The 17,135-nt window shown below is 42.5% G+C and overlaps 1 protein-coding gene across 6 annotated transcripts in view; it reads left to right on the top strand.

The window, feature by feature from the left end:
• Positions 1-1,113: 1,113 nt before the first annotated feature.
• WIPF2 (WAS/WASL interacting protein family member 2) overlaps positions 1,114-17,135 on the top strand; it is a 39,455-nt gene continuing 23,433 nt past the window's right edge. Inside the window, exons 1-3 of one of the 6 annotated variants that reach the window (XM_006068604.4) lie at positions 1,114-1,289; positions 10,370-10,493; positions 12,417-12,470. The gene's annotated coding sequence lies outside the window, so the exon portion shown is untranslated. Of the gene's footprint in view, positions 1,290-1,485; positions 1,624-10,369; positions 10,494-12,411; positions 12,471-14,011; positions 14,037-17,135 lie in introns of those variants that run through there. The other 5 variants (XM_044938992.2, XM_006068602.4, XM_006068603.4 and 2 more) reach the window with 5 other exon arrangements.

The following is a 17,135-nucleotide window of genomic DNA, read 5'->3' as shown; positions in this document are numbered from 1 at the left end:
AACTCTTGCGACCCATGGACAGTAGCCTGCCAGGCTCCTGTGTCCATGGGATTCTCCAGCCAAGAATACTGGAATGGGTTGCCATTTCCTTCTCCAGGGGCTCTTCCCGACCCAGGGATCCAACCTGGGTCTCCTGCATTGCAGGCAGATTCTTTACCAACAGAGCTACGAGGGAAGTCCCTATGAAACAGTCGAGACAGGGACTATTAGAGCCATTTTACAGATAGCGTAGTTGAGGCCCAAGGGCACACGGTAAGAAATGAGAACTAAGTCCCAATTCTGTCTCCTTACTTCCGATTCAGCGTAAATAAAGGTGATGGAGAGACCCAAAGAACATTTTGAGGCAATGAGTTTGCAGTGGAAAAGCATTTTTGTGGGTGGACTAGGGAGGAATACTTAGCTGAGACAGAGCTAACAGCAGGCGCACCAGGGAGGGCACGGGATTCCTTTCCCCAACTCCCCCGGAACCCCCCCGCCCCCGACCCAAACAGCAGGAAGTCTGCAGCACCAACCCCCAGCCATGGAAACTGGGGAAGCCCAGGCCCGGGAAAGTGAAGATGGATGTTCACAGGTGTTCGGGTCAAGCAGCTAAGATGACGGTAACGGGTGACTAGTTAGCAGGGCCTGCCTCCCCGTTGCCATGACAACCGGAGCTTGATTGCTGAGCCCTAGCAAGGTTTGCCTGGGGCGGGTTCTTCGTTAACTCGAAATTAGGAAAGGACATTTATGGTGTGTGTGTGCGCGTGAGCACGCGGAAAAAAGATGAAAAAGATATTATGCGAAACTCTGTTCAGCTCAGTAATTCTTCACTTCAGCAACATGTTAGAATCACTGCGCAGTTTTAAAAGTTCCGATGCCTGGCCACACACAAGATCAATTAAATCAGAATCTCTGGGTGTGGAATTCAGGTATCACTATTTAGTCAACTCTTGCCAGGTTATTCCAATTGCAACCAAAGTGGCAAACCCTGCTTTTCAGCGGCTAAGCAACATTCTTGCGACCTTCCCAAGATGGCGGCCACCGACAGCTTCCGCCTTTACGTAAACCGGCAAGGGGCGGGCTCTCCAGGTGCGCATGCGTGTAGCGTCTCTTCGCCCTCTGCTCCCTCCTCCTTTCTCCCCCTCCTCCATTTTGTTCGCGGACGCTGGGGACGGTGGGAGCAGATCCATTTCCGGGTTGGCAAAAGGGGCGGCGGCGGCGAGAAGGGGAGCTTGCCGCGGGGCAAGCAGGACTGGACGGAGCCAGAGCCGAGGTGGCGGAGGAGTCGCTCCCGGAGCCGCTGCGGCCAGGTCGGGAAGAGTGGGTCCAGGGAGGGTGGGTCCGTCGCTGAAATGACCTGCGGATCTGAATGGGAGGGCGAGCCGGGGGAGGGGGGACTGGGGCGGGGCTGTAAGGGAGAGAGGGGACTTTGGAGGAGGGGCCTGTGGGGGAGAGGGGTCCTGGGGGCGGGACCTAAGGGGAGGGGGATTGGAGGCTGGGTCTAAAGAACCTGGAGAAGGGGGGCGTGAGGAATCGAAGTAGGGAGGAGTGGTCGGGAATCGGTGTGGGGCGAGCGCTAACTGTGAGATGGGAAGGAAGGTTGTTGAGAGACAGGAAATAAGGGATCCTGAAGGGTTGGGTGAGGTGAGTAAGACGGCTACTGGGGTGAGGAACGAGGTAACCGTGCGCAAAAAGGCAGATGGGGAGGGAGGACCTGTTGGGAACAGGTAATTAACAGGATGTTCCGGATGAGGAGGCCGCTGTAATATTTAGGGATTGATGAGTGAAAACCACTGGTTACTGAGGAAATCGCTTACATTAGAGGGAATCTGAGAACGTTAGTTGGGAAGAAAGCAGAATTGAGTTTAAGGTTGGATGGATAAATGTTGAAGTTCGCGAGGGAGCGCGATCTGCAGTTGAGGGCTCAGGTTGGAATGATGTGAAGTCTTAATTCTGGCCTCCGCCATCTCCCTAGGATCCACCTTCCTTTTCACTCTGTTATCTTTGCCCTGTGTTTGTTTCTGAATGACTTACTGCATGTTTTGGGTGACTTTTTCTTTCCTCTACACATCAGAAGAGAACCTCAGGGAATAAGGACGGTTCTAGCCCTCCTTTGGATTTAGTAAGTAACTTCGAGGCAGATCAGTTTTTGTCTCCCCCCACCCCCCCCACCACATTGGAGATGTTGGTTTGATCCCTTTCTGCATCTAAAAGATTGTGTTAAGCAAATGGGATCTTTAAAGTGGTTGCAAAGAAGTGGATCCTGAAAATAAGACTGAGATACTGATGTTTAGAAGATACGTCGCTCCCAGTTTCTTCCTCTCAACCTTGTCCATTTTTTTGTGCCTCGTGCCTGGGAAGAGTTTGTTTGGATTTGATACATGTCCAATTTTTAAACTTTTCTTATTGTCAACTTTTAGTAGCCAGAAATTTCATACTGTTGTGTTACGCTGTATTGGCTGCCGTCAAGACGGGGATGGGGAAGTTAGAATTGGAAATGAAAGAGGTTGGTTGATGGAGAGAACTGATGGAGAATGTGGGAGAATGCACTATTTTATTTTCTAGCTACAGAGTATTTTACTCCTGACAAACACTTGCTTCGTGAACTCTTTGAGAATTCACTAAAAAATAGTTGGAGGTCGTTGAGCCTTTTGCTTTTGTTCAGTCACTTAGGCCCTTTTTGCCAGTTGCTGGGGACCAGTGTGCTCATGGACAATTTTGGCTTCTTCTTAATCCTTTAACATCTTGACTGTTCTAGGTTTTCCTTTGGGTGTAATACTCTAAACACTTGGTGCATAGGTGAACTTGTTTAGCTTAAACGTGTTCCTGAAAGTCTTGGCATTTCTGAAGTCTGACGTGGATTTGCTTAAGAGGGGGCAGTTTCTAACTCGGCTTCACACTTGGTATCAGAGTAGTGTTTATCTTAGTTGGTACTGATTAGTTAGGTGATGTTAGCACAGAGATGAAATGCAGGGGAAAGTGGAAGGTGTTGAAAACTGTGGGGTTTTCAGGTTTTACTGATGGCTTTTAAGAGGGAAGAGACGAGTTCTATTCCTTATGGTGGATGTTCTTTCTTGATTTCTTAGGCTCTTTGATATATATATATTTTTTTAATTGTGTATTTATTATTTTATTTTTGGCTGCACATGGGCTTTCTGTAGGTGCTGCGAGCAGGGGCTGCTTTCGGTTGCAGAGCGAGGGCCTCTCGCTCTGGAGGCTCTTTCGGCGGGCTTTAAGGTCGTGTGGGCTTCGGTGGTTTAAGCTCTCCGGCTTAGTTTGGCACGGGGTCTTAGTTGCCCTGTGGCATGTGAAATCTTCCCAGACCAGGGATTGAACCTGTGTTTCCTGCATTGCATGGTGGATTCTTTACCACTGTACCGCCAGGGAAGTGTGTCTTGGGCTCTGCGGGAGAGTAACCTGGTGTACTTGAATCTTTGCTCCTTTTGCTCTGAATTAATTCTGAAAATCATGGGCTGCTGGTTCAGGTTGTTTCAGCAACTCAACCCCAGGAAGGACTGCAGGTATGAAGTACATAGAGATGGTCCCTGACTAAGTATGGTTCGACTTAGAGTTTTCAACTTCACAGTGGTGTGTAAGGGATATGCATTCAGTAGAAGCTGTGCTTTGAATGTTTAATTTTGATCTTTTCCTGAGCTATCAATATTTGGCTCTCATGATGCTGAGCAGAGGCAAACAGCCGCAGCTCGCAGTCAGCCGATATACACTTTATAATCATCCTGTGCCCATATAACTTTTCCGTTTTTCACTTTTAGTACAGTGTTCAGTAAATGACATGAACTATTCAGTCAGTTCAGTTCAGGCTTCCAGGTCCATCACCAACTCCCGGAACTTGCTCAAACTCATGTCCATCCAGTCAGTGATGCCATCCAATCATCTCATCTTCTGTCGTCCCCTTCTCCTCCTGCCCTCAGTCTTTCCCAGCATCAGGGTCTTTTCTAATGAGTCAGTTCTTCCCATCAGGCGGCCAAAGTATTGGCGCTTCAGCATCAGTCCTTCCAATGAATATTCAGAATTGATTTCCTTTAGGATTGACTGTTTTGATCTCCTTGCAGTCCAAGGGACTCTCAAGAGTCTTCTCCAACACCACAATTCAAAAGCATCAGTTCTTCGGCGCTCAGCTTTCTTTATGGTCCAACTCTCACATCCATACGTGATTACTGGAAAAACCAGGGCTATTTTGTACTTTATTGTAAAATAGGCTTTGTGTTAGATGATTTTGCCCAACTGTAGGCTAATGTACGTGTTCTGAGCATGTGTGAAGTAGGCTAGGCTAAGCTAAGCTATGATGTCCTGTAGGTTAGGTGTATTAAATGTATTTTCGACTTAATGGTATTTTCAGTTTATGATGGGCTTATCAGGATGTAACCCGTCTGTACACTTACTTGAGGGTTAAAAACTTGCTTAATATTTTGCTGTCATTTAAGCCTACAGTGTGTTTTTTTGGTTTGTTTTTAGGAAGGTTTGGAAATAAGCTGTGGAGGCTCTGGGTGGACTTTTAGTGTAACCTGCTTCTTCCACATAATGGTTTTCCGTTTTTCCTATCCTGCCATGTGTTTCTGTTGCTCTGCTGGAACCAGTCCCAAGTGGAAAACAGCAAATTGCACATTTTTTCCCCCTCCTTTTTAGTCTCTGGTGGATGTCTTGTTTGTGTCACAGTTTGATACCACCAAATTGAAAGAATTCTTTACTGCTTCAGAGGGAGAGGGTGACAGAAGCTGAGCTGGGTTTCCTGGGCTAGAGAATGGACTCTGTCAAAGCAGAGAATAGTTGCAGAAACACAAACCGGGACCTTGAAGCTGTGACTAACATTTTGGCAACATGCTTCCCTGTGCCAAATAACTTCTTTTCTTCCTGAGTGTGATTGTTGATCTCCTTCTCAAAGTAGGCTCTTGTTGCTACTGTTCTGCACACAGCTCCCGAGCAGAAGTTGGCAGAGTTCCGGTTGACTGTCTCTTGGGGGATGTGGCCTGGATTAGAGTAGATGGGGTGTTCCATGTCAAAGTGAGGTTCATTGGCAGATCCTGAGAGCCTCTCTGCAAGGAAATGGAGGCGGTACTCTTTACTGAATGTTCTTACACTCCTTTATGTTTCTTCTAAATTCAAATCTGTTTCTTATTCATCTGGTGATTAAATGCAGAATCATTGCCTTTGCCTAGCTTTGAAAGTCCAAGGCGTTGAGGGGAAGAGAGTGTTTCTGACTTTTTTTCACCTCACTCTCATTCCCAGGCCTTTGAGCCTAGGGAGCCACAGACTAAACTTATGAGCATTTTTCGGTATTAATATCAAAGGGTATTTAAAAATACTGGATAGAGCTTTATGGAGAAAAGCAATGTTAGTAGGGAAAGAAGGCATTTGCTAATATCTGTGTCAGTCTTAGCTCTCTTAAGATTTTGGCTGATGCCTGTGGAGGCAAATACGTTATCAAATAGGGAAGCCAGGAATTAGCTTCTCGCTTGCCATTTAGGCTTGGCAAAGTTGTAACAATTTAGTATGACCATCCTAAATACTTAATTTTACTTAGTAAATGCTCTTTTCAGTGTGTTCTGCTTAGTGGATGCACTTTTGTTTTTCAGGAGATGATTATTTGAAGATAACTGTGTTTCCATTAGGTCTTGGAATGGATTATGAAGATCATTTCTCGCAGTATATGGCAGTGGCCCTGTAACATTGCAGAGAACCTCAAAACAAATTTTGGCGGCCCTGGATTCACCTTTCTTCTCCCTTCATTAGCCCAGAGGATTCTGTTCTGATATGCAGGTTCAGATCCAGAGGTTTTGACCCTGGTCCAGGGCTTTGATTGTGGTAACAAATATGATTATTGGAGTTGTGTTTAATCTAGTCTCGGGTCTTTCTTTCCTGAAGAGTGTCTTGAAGTGTGGCAAATCTGTATAAACAAGGAACATGTGTAGATTTCCTCACCATTAAAAAAAATTTTGCGGGGGGTCTGTGCTGGGTGTTTGTTGCTGCGCGCGGGCTTTCTCGACTTGCCGCAAGCAGGGGCTGCTCTTTGTTGGGGGCACAGGCTTCTCATTGCGGTGGCTTCGCTTGTGGCGTGGGCTCTAGAGCGTGGGCTCAGCAGTTGCGGCTCCTAGGGGGCTCTAGAGCACAGGCCCTATGGTTGTGGTGCACGGGCTGGTTCTGCAGCGTGGAATCTTCCCAGACCAGGGAGTTAATCCTTGTCCCCTCTATTGGTAGGCAGATTCCTATCCACTGTACCACCAGGGATGTCCTCCTCCCCATTTAATAATTAGTTTTCAAAAATTTTTTAGCTTCTCAAACTTCATGGATTTATATTAAGCTCCATTTAGATTGAGGCCCCTGAGTGAAAGTAATGTGTTTTTAGTTGGTATTTATGATAATATTTCCATACGAATTCATCAGCCTGCTCTCTGTGCTCATAGAAAGCCTGAATCAAGTAGTCGCTTTCTTTTTCCCTCCCAATAAACCCTCTGACTGTGGAACAGTCTCCATATGTCCATATTGGAACATTTGGTATTTTTTAAAAAAGGAATTTTCTAAAGGGGTACAATGTATTATGGGACATGCTGTCTGAGACGTGTGGAGAGTGAGTTTTCCTTCTTTCCACTTCCACCTTCCCAGTGTTCAGATGTAGGCAGGATGTTTGTCATTAAAGATTCAGATATGAGATTAATTTAAACTCGTGCTGCCACTGTCTTACAAGGACAGGACTTTTAAGAAAATAATAATAAATATCTATTTAAGAAAATAATAATAAAAAGATTATTTTCTTAAATAGATAATATACTCACATGGCCCAGAATTTGAAAGGTAAAAAGACGGTATGCATTGAGCAGTCTGCCTTCTACCCTTGTCTACTCTTCGTTCTGGTTTGTCTTCCCAGAGTCAGCTAATAGTATCAGTTTCTTGAGATCCTTTTTTTCTTTTTTTAGTCTTATTTATTTATTTTTGGCTGCGTAGGGTCTATGCTGCACGTGGGCTTTTTCTTAGTTGCAGTGCTTGGGATTCATGTTCCAGTGGTTTCTTTTATTGGGGAGAATGGCCTCTAGGATGCTCAGGCTTCAGTAGTTGTGGCGCATGGGCTTAGTTGTCCAGAGACATGTGGGATCTTCCCAGACCAGGGATGGAACTCATATCCCTTGCATTGGCAGGCAGATTCTTAACCCACTGGACCACCAGGTAAGTCCTCTTGACATCCTTTCCAGAGATAATGTGTACAAAGTAAATATATATGTGTCTTGCATTTTTTAAAATGAGTGTCACACACTAATTCTATGTATGGTTTTTAAAAAACTTATTTTGGCAATCAGTCATTCTATATGAACAGTAAAGAGAGTAACACCTGCTCTATCTGGTAGATATTTAATGTTTCCTGTCTTTTGCTGTTACAAACTATGCTCCAGAGAAAAACTATGTATATCTGGCCTTTTGCATGTGTGATTATATCTGTAGGGTAAATTAGAATTGCTGAGGCTGCTTTTTTGGGGGCCCTGTTATTCATTTCCTTGACAATTTTTGAGTTCCTACTGTGTGCCAAGCACTATGGTAGGTATTGGTGATGCAACAGTGAAAACAAAACTGATTCAGCCTTTGCACTCATGTGGTTATGGTCTAGTGGGGAAAACATCCATTAAACGGGTAATTAATTACGGTTGCCAACAGTACAGTGAAGAGTGCAAATGGGAAGCTTGACCCTAGTTCATTGAGAAGGCGGCCGGTTAGGGAAGGTCCCTGAGGAATTGACTTTTAAGGCTGAAACCTGAAGGATGAGGGGAGGAAATGGCAAAGGTGAAGGTCCTGAGGAGGGAAAGAACGTGGCTATGTGGAGAGCTGAAGGGAGTCCCGGTGTGTCTGGACCTTAGGGAGTGAGAAGCAGAGAGATGGGAGGCAAGACTTCAGAGAGTGTGAGTTCTTAAAAAATACAGGTAAATGGCGTAGTTCATTTTAAGTTCAACCTTTCCAATAGAGATTTCTTCCTGTCAGTTCTCTCCATGGGAGTAGTTTACCACTGTTGATGCTGAATCATCAGTATCATAAAGAACAGGAATTCTGTACAGCAGAACATGTTTCCAGAAAAATTTCCTGGATAAAGCCTGTTCTTTTAGTCTTGATTTCTTTTAGATCCTGCCCATTAAACTCTTGTGGCTGGATTAGAACTTAAAATGTGGGGCTCTTGAGAACTGGTTTGGAGATTGTTGGGGTGCTGTTCTTAGATCATGGGGGATGATGGGCTTGTTAGTTTACCAGACCTGGTTATTTAAGAAACAAAAACCTCTTCACCTCTGGGGATTATTGACTGTTTTTTTGGTAAGCCTCATGGGCTGGAGAGAGAACACAGATGTTCTTCTTGTGAACTACTGAAAGTAATTTGTCATCTAGGCCATATGTCTTAACATGGTGCATACATCTTACTGGACATGCAGATGGATCAGTAGCTCAGGGCCATTATAACTCTGAATATATGAAGCCATTTTTATCTGCTGTATCTGCAGTATATTTTATATTGACTTTTGTTCAGGAATCACAGTACTCTTCCTCAAAGCCCAGATGGTCCTGTTTTGATTTAGTACTTACTTGTGTAATTGGATCAGCTTGCCCTGTTTTCATACTTCAAAGTAGACTCCTGATTTTGCAGACCATCACTAGTGATCTCAATGAAAATGTGCAGATTTTTCTAGCATTTCAGCAAGGAGCATCTGTGTATCTGATGGCTTAAGGGTATTAGAGTGAGAGAAGAAACTCTTCTGCAGTGAAAGTCACAGCTTTGTTAATAGACTTTCTGTGGTGAGTTGGGACTTAATATATTATCTTTGAAATGAGGCATGACACTTCTCTCCATGTGAAGTCTGGATCAACGTTTTATGGAGCATCTGCTTAAATTTTCTTTCAGGCCTTTTCTTAATAGAGACTGTCATCACTGATTTTCCTTCCTCTGACTGTTCTCTGTATGTTTTCTACTTTTATATTTGTGCTGTGCAAATGATGGAATGCACATAGAAGCCAAGTGCTAGTCCTGTGAGATGGCCAGCCTCGAGTGAGAAGAGCTGGTTTTTGTCATCCGTGACTAGATTTCAGCCTACCTGCTAAGTCTTTTAATTTCATTAACAGTTTCTTAGAACTTGTAAAGATATTTTGATAGCAGATGTTGGTTATTTTTGTTTTTCAGTTAGTTGTATTAAATGGAGAACAAGACCTGAAAAGGGGGCTAAGTAATTGGTTTTAAGATTTATCCCTCTATTTTTGTGCTTACCTTTGCAATTAAATTTTGCTTATTCGTTCTTACAGTGGCCTGGAAGTTCCGCACTATTTGACTTGTGATGGTGTGAGCACTGGGTGGTGAACCTTGTTTGGTTACACCCAGGCGGTGGCACAGATTCAGGTCACATTAGGCAGCCTGCTTCATTGCATTTGAGCCTGAGACATGAGTTATTTTGGTTTGTTTGGGGTTTTCTATTTTCTTTAACTGCATTGGTAGCAGATCCAATGTTGACCTTTCTTGGGAAATTTTGGTAGTCTGAAGCTTGGTTTTGTTGTACAGTGTTAGATTTTTTGGTTTTAGTAGTTAAATTTAAAATGAAAATAGTAAGAATATATAAAGAGTCAAATAGTACTGTAAGTCTCATAGTACTTAAGAGCTGCTCCATTTCTCCTTACTTATACTCGGAATGCTTTTAATATTTTTAATAATTTAATAATACTTGTAATATTTTTTGTGATGTATATTCATGTTTCTACATAGTATTCTTACACTGTTATGTCTTGATTTTTCCATTCGTAGATATTATCTATTGAGTTTCTGCTGTGGACACTTGAGTTTTGCATTCTTATGCTGCTATTCATGCACAACCCTTCCTGCTCTCTGCATTATATATATATATATATATCTCACTATCTTGATTAAATCAATATTCTATATGTTTTGGTATTATATATCATGATTATATATCACTGTAGCCTATCAGGCTCTTCCGTCCCTGGGATTTTCCAGGCAAGAGTGCTGGAGTGGATTGCCATTTCCTTTTCCAGGAGATCTTCCCCACCCAGGAATCGAACCCAGGTCTCCCGCATTGCAGGCAGACGCTTTACCGTCTGAGCCACCAGGGAAGCATTATATATCATGATTCAAGTAGAAAAACCAACCATTCTTGGTATTTCACAGATTATCAAATCATGAAAGGCCAGGGGAGCATAGGTCAGGGAAAGCCACTTGCAGGGCTTGAAAGAAACTGCAGTCATTAATAATCCTGATTGCCTTAAACACCAAAGCAGCCAATTTACAGAATATTGAAAACTGCTGCAAACCACATGTCTGTCATCTGTCAGAGGCTACACACCTGCTCATTGTTCCTGGAAGATCAATAATGGCATCTACCTTCCTTCTATCTTCTAGATCTTGAGTGAATGCTATGTGTTGGTGGGATTTAAACCACAACCCAGTGACAGGGGATTCTAGGAAAAGTAGTTCCCAGACCTCCAGCCTCCCCACTCTCCTGTGAGTCCAGAAGGGAGTAGAGGTGAGTGTTATCAAAAGAAGAGAAAAAAGTAGCATCCAATATAATGATTGTGTACTATATTTCCTTCTTTATATATATATATATATTTTTTCCCTTAAGTATTATATTTGCCTTTTTTTCCTGTCTTATTTCCTTTTTTTCCTTGATTTACTAAGTATCAGTCGTTAATTCATCCCTAACCTTGGATGGAAGTATCTCTTCTCAGCACATTTAAACACGTCAGTGGAGTCTCTTCCAGAGACTTTATGAGAAAGATCTATAGGATGGGTGCACTTTTTGAGGGTTTGCCTGTCTGAATCATCTCTTTTCTACCTTCATGCTGGTTGATAGTTTGACTAGATATAAAATACTTTGTTGGGGATCATATTTCTTTGGAAATTTTAAACCTTGCTTTGTGGTTTTCTAACTTTCAGTAATAATATTATGGAATTTGATGCTATTCAATTCTAGATTCTTTGTATAGGATCTGTTTTTTCCTCTGAAAGATTCTAGGGTCTTGTCTTTACCTGCCTCCTGCATTGGAGGGTGGATTCTTAACCTCTGGACCACCAGACTAGTCCCATTTAGGGTCTTGTCCTTATCCTTGGTATTCTGAAATGCAGTGATGTGCCTTGGGGTGGATATTAGAATTCATCATGCTTGGTGGTCCAGTGGTTAGGACTCCATGTTTCTGCTAGTGGGGGCCCAGGTTTGATGCCTGGTTGGGGAACTAATAAGATCCCACAAGCTGTACAGTATGGCCAGGGGGAAAAAAAATTCATCATGCTTGAAATTCAGTGGGCCATTTCAGTCTGCAGCTTATTTCCATTTACTTCCCTGGTGGCTCAGATGGTAAAGAATCTACTTGCAGTGTGGGAAACCTGGGTTCGATCCCTGGAGTCTCTGGGATGATCCCCTGGAGAAGGGAATGGCAACCGACTCCAGCATTCTTATCTGGAGAATTGCATGGACAGAGGAGCCTGGCAGGCCATAGTCTGTGGGTCGCAGAGTCAGACCTGACTGAGCGACTTAACACTTACACCCTTTCCATCTGTCAAGTTTTCCTGTATTATCATCTCTTATAATGTATTCTCTCTCTGATAATTATTTCTCTCCTCCCTATTTCTCAGAACCCATGTTATCCAGATGGTGAAACTCCTAGACTAGCCCTCAATTTTTTTCCCTTGTGAATGTTTTTCCCTCATTCAGTTTTCAGACAGCCTTAGTTTTTTCTTCCAGCTCTTGTATTTTAAATATTTACCATCAATTTTTTTTAGTTTCCAAGAAATTTTCTCCAAATTTTTAAAACTTTATTTTTAATTGGAGGATGATTGCTTTACAATGTTGTGTTGGTGTCTGCCATACATCAACATGAGTCAGCCAGAGGTATACATATCTCAGAATTCTATGTATAAATATTTTTGCCTGTTGTCAGGAATTCTGTTTTGCTTATTTACTTTGCTTCCTGTCTTTCATGTGAGAGGTTTTCTTGAAACGTCTAATAATTCTTGGCTATCTGTTCATTTTTAAGGATGAGGCACTAAAAAGCTGAGTGCAGATCCCTGGCTCATCAAGTGGCGGGCACCATTTTAGGGTGAATTGGCATTGGTCACTTTGCTCAGAGAGGACCGCTCCGGTCTTCTGCCTGGAGAGTATTAGCCCAGCAGCAGGTGTTTTGGGAACGGAGTGGGAGGAGAGAGCCGGGGATGGGGAGAGGTCTCATTATTGAGGACAAGTTAGGCTTGCTTGATCCCGTTTGTTCTCAGTATGGCTCAGCTGCCCTTAGCTATCACTGGTCCCTTGGTTCAGAGACCCTTTGGTTCAGCTTCTCTCATCTCCTGCCAGGCAGTGTAGGGGCGGGGACAGAGGGGATAAAAGAATCTTATTTCTTACACAGACTTTTTGTCTTTGCTTTCTTTTTCTTTTTTTTTAATTGGAGGACAGCTGCTCTACAATATTGTGTTGGCCCCTCCACACATCAGCATGAGTTAGCCACAGGTACGTTACACAGACTTGCAGCCCGTTCTCTTTCAGCCCCTCCTACACCCCTTTCTCCAGACATACTGGATGCCTCCAGTTTCTGAGCCTTTTCTGAGATTCTGTGGTAGAAATCTGCTTGCTTCTTTCCACTGCAGGCATTTGGTTTTTTCCTTTCTGTGAAGTTATTTATCACTAGTGCATCTGCTGTCCAGCTTCCAAAATTTTGTTGATACCTCTCTTTATGTTGTTGTCTCGTTTCCCATTTTCTCTTTTTTTAAAAATTTATGCCTTAAAATTTTTTTTCCTGATTTTAGTAGGTCTGGATTAGGGCCCAGAAATCTTTGTGTGTGTGTTTATTAAACATGCCCTAGGATGTGTTTTTTCTTCAGGCAAGTTTGGAAGCTCTGTTTTAGAAGGACCTTCTGAACCATTTATTGCTATCCTGAGTTGCTTTTGTATTCTGGCTGTGTTTTAGTCTGTCTAGCTTTGGTCTGGATTTCTAAATTAGAATGTGTCCTTCATCTGATTAACTCCTCTCTTCTGTAAGTTAAATACTGGCAAATGGTAATAACTTTGGCCTTGTGTGACTGCATTTTTTTTAGCCACCATTTCTAAACCCTCCGGTTCCTGGGATGTGTGGGTGGGGAGGAAACATTAGTTATGAGCATTGAGCTGCTCTGCATCATTTCACTGTCCAAATCCAGGAATCCGGTTTTTGTTGTTGTTGTTGTTTGAAATGGAAAATTGACTCAGGCTTTAAAAACAAATTTAGTAGTTATCTGCCTTAGATTTATTTATGCAGTGTCATTTTCAGAGATGTTAAAGTACTGTGATTTGAAGTTTGTTTTTAATTTTGACAGTATGAGAGGGCACATTCTCTTCTTTTTGTGTTCTAGATCGTTAGGCCTTACAATGGAGAAGGAAATGGCAACCCACTCCAGTGTTCTTGCCTGGAGAATCCCAGGGACAGAGGAGCCTAGTGAGCTGCCATCTATGGGGTCGCACAGAGTCGGACACGACTGAAGCGACTTAGCAGCAGCCATCTTTTTAATGAAGCCATTCTTCACAACTGGTTATTTAATTGAACACAAGAGTAGACTTCTCATTGATTTGTGGTCCTTTTAGATGAGAGGGCTTGGTTGCCGTGTTGCCCTGTATTTGGGGATCATATATAACCTTTGGAACCTGGTATTTGCCACATCAAGTAGTCTATGCATATGTAGGCTTCTGAGTTTATGTTTTTCAGGCTTTTGAAAAATAACTTGGGACAAGAGGAAAGAGTCTTACTAGGGGGAAAAGCTGAATTCTGGGATATATAATTTTATTCTTATTAGAAAAATTATATTTGAAAGATTATCATCATAAAGTTATGTATTTTTCTTCTGCCTTCCTGGTGGCTCAGTGGGTGAAGAATCTGTCCAAAATGCAGGAGACACAGGAGACACGGGTTTGATCCCTGAGTTGGAAAGATCCCCTGGATGAGAAAATGGCAACCCATCCAGTATTCTTGCCTGAAAAATCCTGTGGACAGAGGAGCCTGGCAGGCTATAGCCCATGGAGTCGCAAAGACTTGGACACGACTAGGTGACTAAACACACGCGCGCGTGCACGCACACTTCTGCCGCCATCCTTTTTTCTTCCAGGATTGTGTGCTGCTTGTAACAGTGAAAAATCATGGAAGTAAAGAGGTTTTTTTTTTTAATTACTTGTTGTATCAATCAGGTTTGCTGCATAGTTAAATTTCCTCGATGGAAAATGCCTGTCATTGGAAAGATGATTTTTTTTATCCTTCATGGAGTAACTTTGGAATTTTAATTACTTCCATGGCCATACATGATAGAAATCTGTTTCACCAGAGGTTTGACTGAATTGAATTTCCAGGGAGAGGGAGCACCTTTTTCCCTGAGAGAAGAGGGCTGTAGATTACTTTTAGATTATATAAAGCTTTCGGAGGAGGGGAGGGTGGTAAAAGACGTAGAACAAGAAAGTTACTCTAGTCTGTTTCCTTGTGCTTTAGAGAAACCAAAATTGCTTTAGTGGAAACTCTACGGTATTCTGTCATAGAACACATGGAGGCATGTTCATAGTTTTCTGCTGATGTCAGTTCTTGCGTAATTAGAGGAACCTGTTTGACTCCTGCTGTTAGTCTCTGGCAGTGGTATGTGAATCCTCTCAGAGAGCTCCTGGCTCTTCTCCCATGTGGGGTTCTGTGGCTTGGGAACTGGATGCCTTTGTGCCACTGTGGTGATGAGCTCACGCTTCCCTAGACTGCTGCTTTTCAGGTGCAAGGTTGAAGGGTAGGTGGACGGGTAAGCAAATTCCCAGCAGGGAACTTTTAACCCTGCAAGGCTTCTGGTTAGTACCTAGGTCCCTAGCTGTGCTCAGGCCAAAGAGAGGTGAGGTACAGTCTGTGGGGATAATGCATGAGATAACTGGTGGAACTTGTTTACTTTGGATATGAAGCTATTGGTTTGTTTAGACTTCTTTGGTATAATAGGCATATTGGATGGAGGAGGATACTACTTTTTATTTGTTTTGGTTGAGCTAGGTCTTCATTGCTTTCTCTGGTTGCGGTGAGCAGAAGTTACTCTCTAGTTGTGGTGTGTGAGCTTTTCCTTGCGGTGGCTTCTCTTGTTGTGGAGCACAGGCTCGAGGTGCGTGGGCTTGGTAGTTGTGGCTCATGGGCTTAGTTGCCCCGTGGCATGTGGGATCTTCCCAGATCAGGGATTGAACTTGTGTCCCTCGCATTGGCAGGTAGAGTCCCATCCATTGTACACTAGGGAAGTCCAGAGAAGGATACTACTATTGGACTGGGAGGATGGCTTCTTATTTATTTATTTTTAATTGGAGGCTATGGAGCATGGCTTATAAAAACCTCAGGTTTCATCTCTTTCCATTCTTTTCACCCTGTTCTAGTTACCTTGGCGTTCAGTTCTCTTAACACATCAAACTTACTTCCATCTCCTTGATGTTTGTTAATTCTTTTCGGAAGATGCTTTCCCCAGATGTTCCTAGGGCTTGGCTGCTCATGGAGAGGCTTCTGAGAGCCAGGCCCCCAGCCCCTGCCCCTCCACATCTAACAACACTGTCCCCTGCTCCTACACTCCCCTTTATGATTCTCATTTTTCCATTCTTTTTATCACTGATATATGAGATTGTATTTGTTTCCTTGTTTTCTTCCTCTAGAATGTAAAGTCCAAGATTGTAAAAAATTGTCTTGTTAAGCCACTGAAACAGAGTGTATCAGTCTCAGCATTTTTCACATTTCTAGACTGGATAATTCTTTGTTGTGGGTGGCTTAGTTGCTCCATGGCACATGGGATCTTCCTGGACCAGAGATCGAACCTGTGTCCCCTGCATTGGCAGGCAGATTCTTTACCACAGAGCCAGCAGGGGAGCCCTTAATAGGATATTAAAGAATCAAACACGTGTTTAAGAAGGGTGAGACAGGGACTTCCCCATGATCCAGTGCTTAAGACTTTGTGCTTCCAGTGAAGAGGGCACAGTGTCAGTCCCTGGTCAGGGAGTGAAGATTCTACATGCTGTGCAGTGTGGCCAAAAAAAATAATAATAATAATTTTTCTTGTTAACATCTTAAATTCCTATCCATATGACTGAGTCTTGTAAGGTGAAACTAAGGCCCTTGAGTCTTTCCTGAGGGAGATAGCCTACTTAAAAAATGTTCAGGGTCATTTTTTTCTCCCCCTGTGGAATTTTTTTCGGTACTTTGGTACAAAAACTGTAATATACTGTGTAATCAAAGTTGAGATCAAAGGAAAGTACTGTTACTTGAGGTCTCTCAGCATGAAAGTGGATGGCATTAAGATTTAGATTTTTAAAAATTATTTTTTCTTTTTAAAATAACTTGTAAACGAAACCTCAGTTTTAGAACAGTAGAATACCATTTGAATAAAGGCCTCAAATTATAGTGGTAACTACAATATCCTTAGATCATTTTAAATATATGAAAAAAGCAGCTAAATTGGATTCTTCATTTATCAAATTAAAAGGCAGCATCATTGTCTTTGTCCTCAGGAGGGTTCCTGCTCCTAAAATGTATGAATATTTGAAAATTGGATAGAAAAATAAGTTTTGTCTTTTGAGGAGTAGAAGAAAGCACTTTTTAAAAAGTGCATTGCTTGAGTTTTATAGAGACTTAACTCTGAATTCTGAGATAAAGTTGACATTAAGAAGACTTAAAATAATGCTCTCTGCTCTTTATTTCAAAGAAACTGACTCCTGAGGATGTATAAAGCTTATTTTATCATGGTTTTTAAGATGAAAGGGATTAAGAAAGGAATGAGAATTTTTCTGAAAATCAAGGACTCTGAAAAACAGAGATGGTGAGGTTTGTAGTTTGAATTTAATAGATCAGAAAGGAAAGACTTAATTCTGTGATGAACTTTTTTTCTTTTTTGTTTAACTTCACGAGTGTTAGATTCTTAAAAATGCAATAGGCAGTGATTCCAGAAGGCCTGGATTTGTCCTCTGATTAAACGTTAATCACTAAAGTTTGTCTTTCTGTTATAAAGCTTTATGAATTGTTTTTGCTTCATTTGTTCTTAACTGAAAGCACTTCTCAAAGCAGACCCTCTGCATTGGGTTCGTGCTTGTAGTATCCATCTTGAATTGGTTTGAATAACACTTCTTTAGGGAATCTTCAGGGAAAGGAAAGTTGGGTTA

This window comes from Bubalus bubalis, chromosome 3, assembly GCF_019923935.1.
Source record: "Bubalus bubalis isolate 160015118507 breed Murrah chromosome 3, NDDB_SH_1, whole genome shotgun sequence".
NCBI classification, from domain to species: domain Eukaryota; kingdom Metazoa; phylum Chordata; class Mammalia; order Artiodactyla; family Bovidae; genus Bubalus; species Bubalus bubalis.
This window is presented reverse-complemented; position numbering and strand designations above follow the sequence as displayed.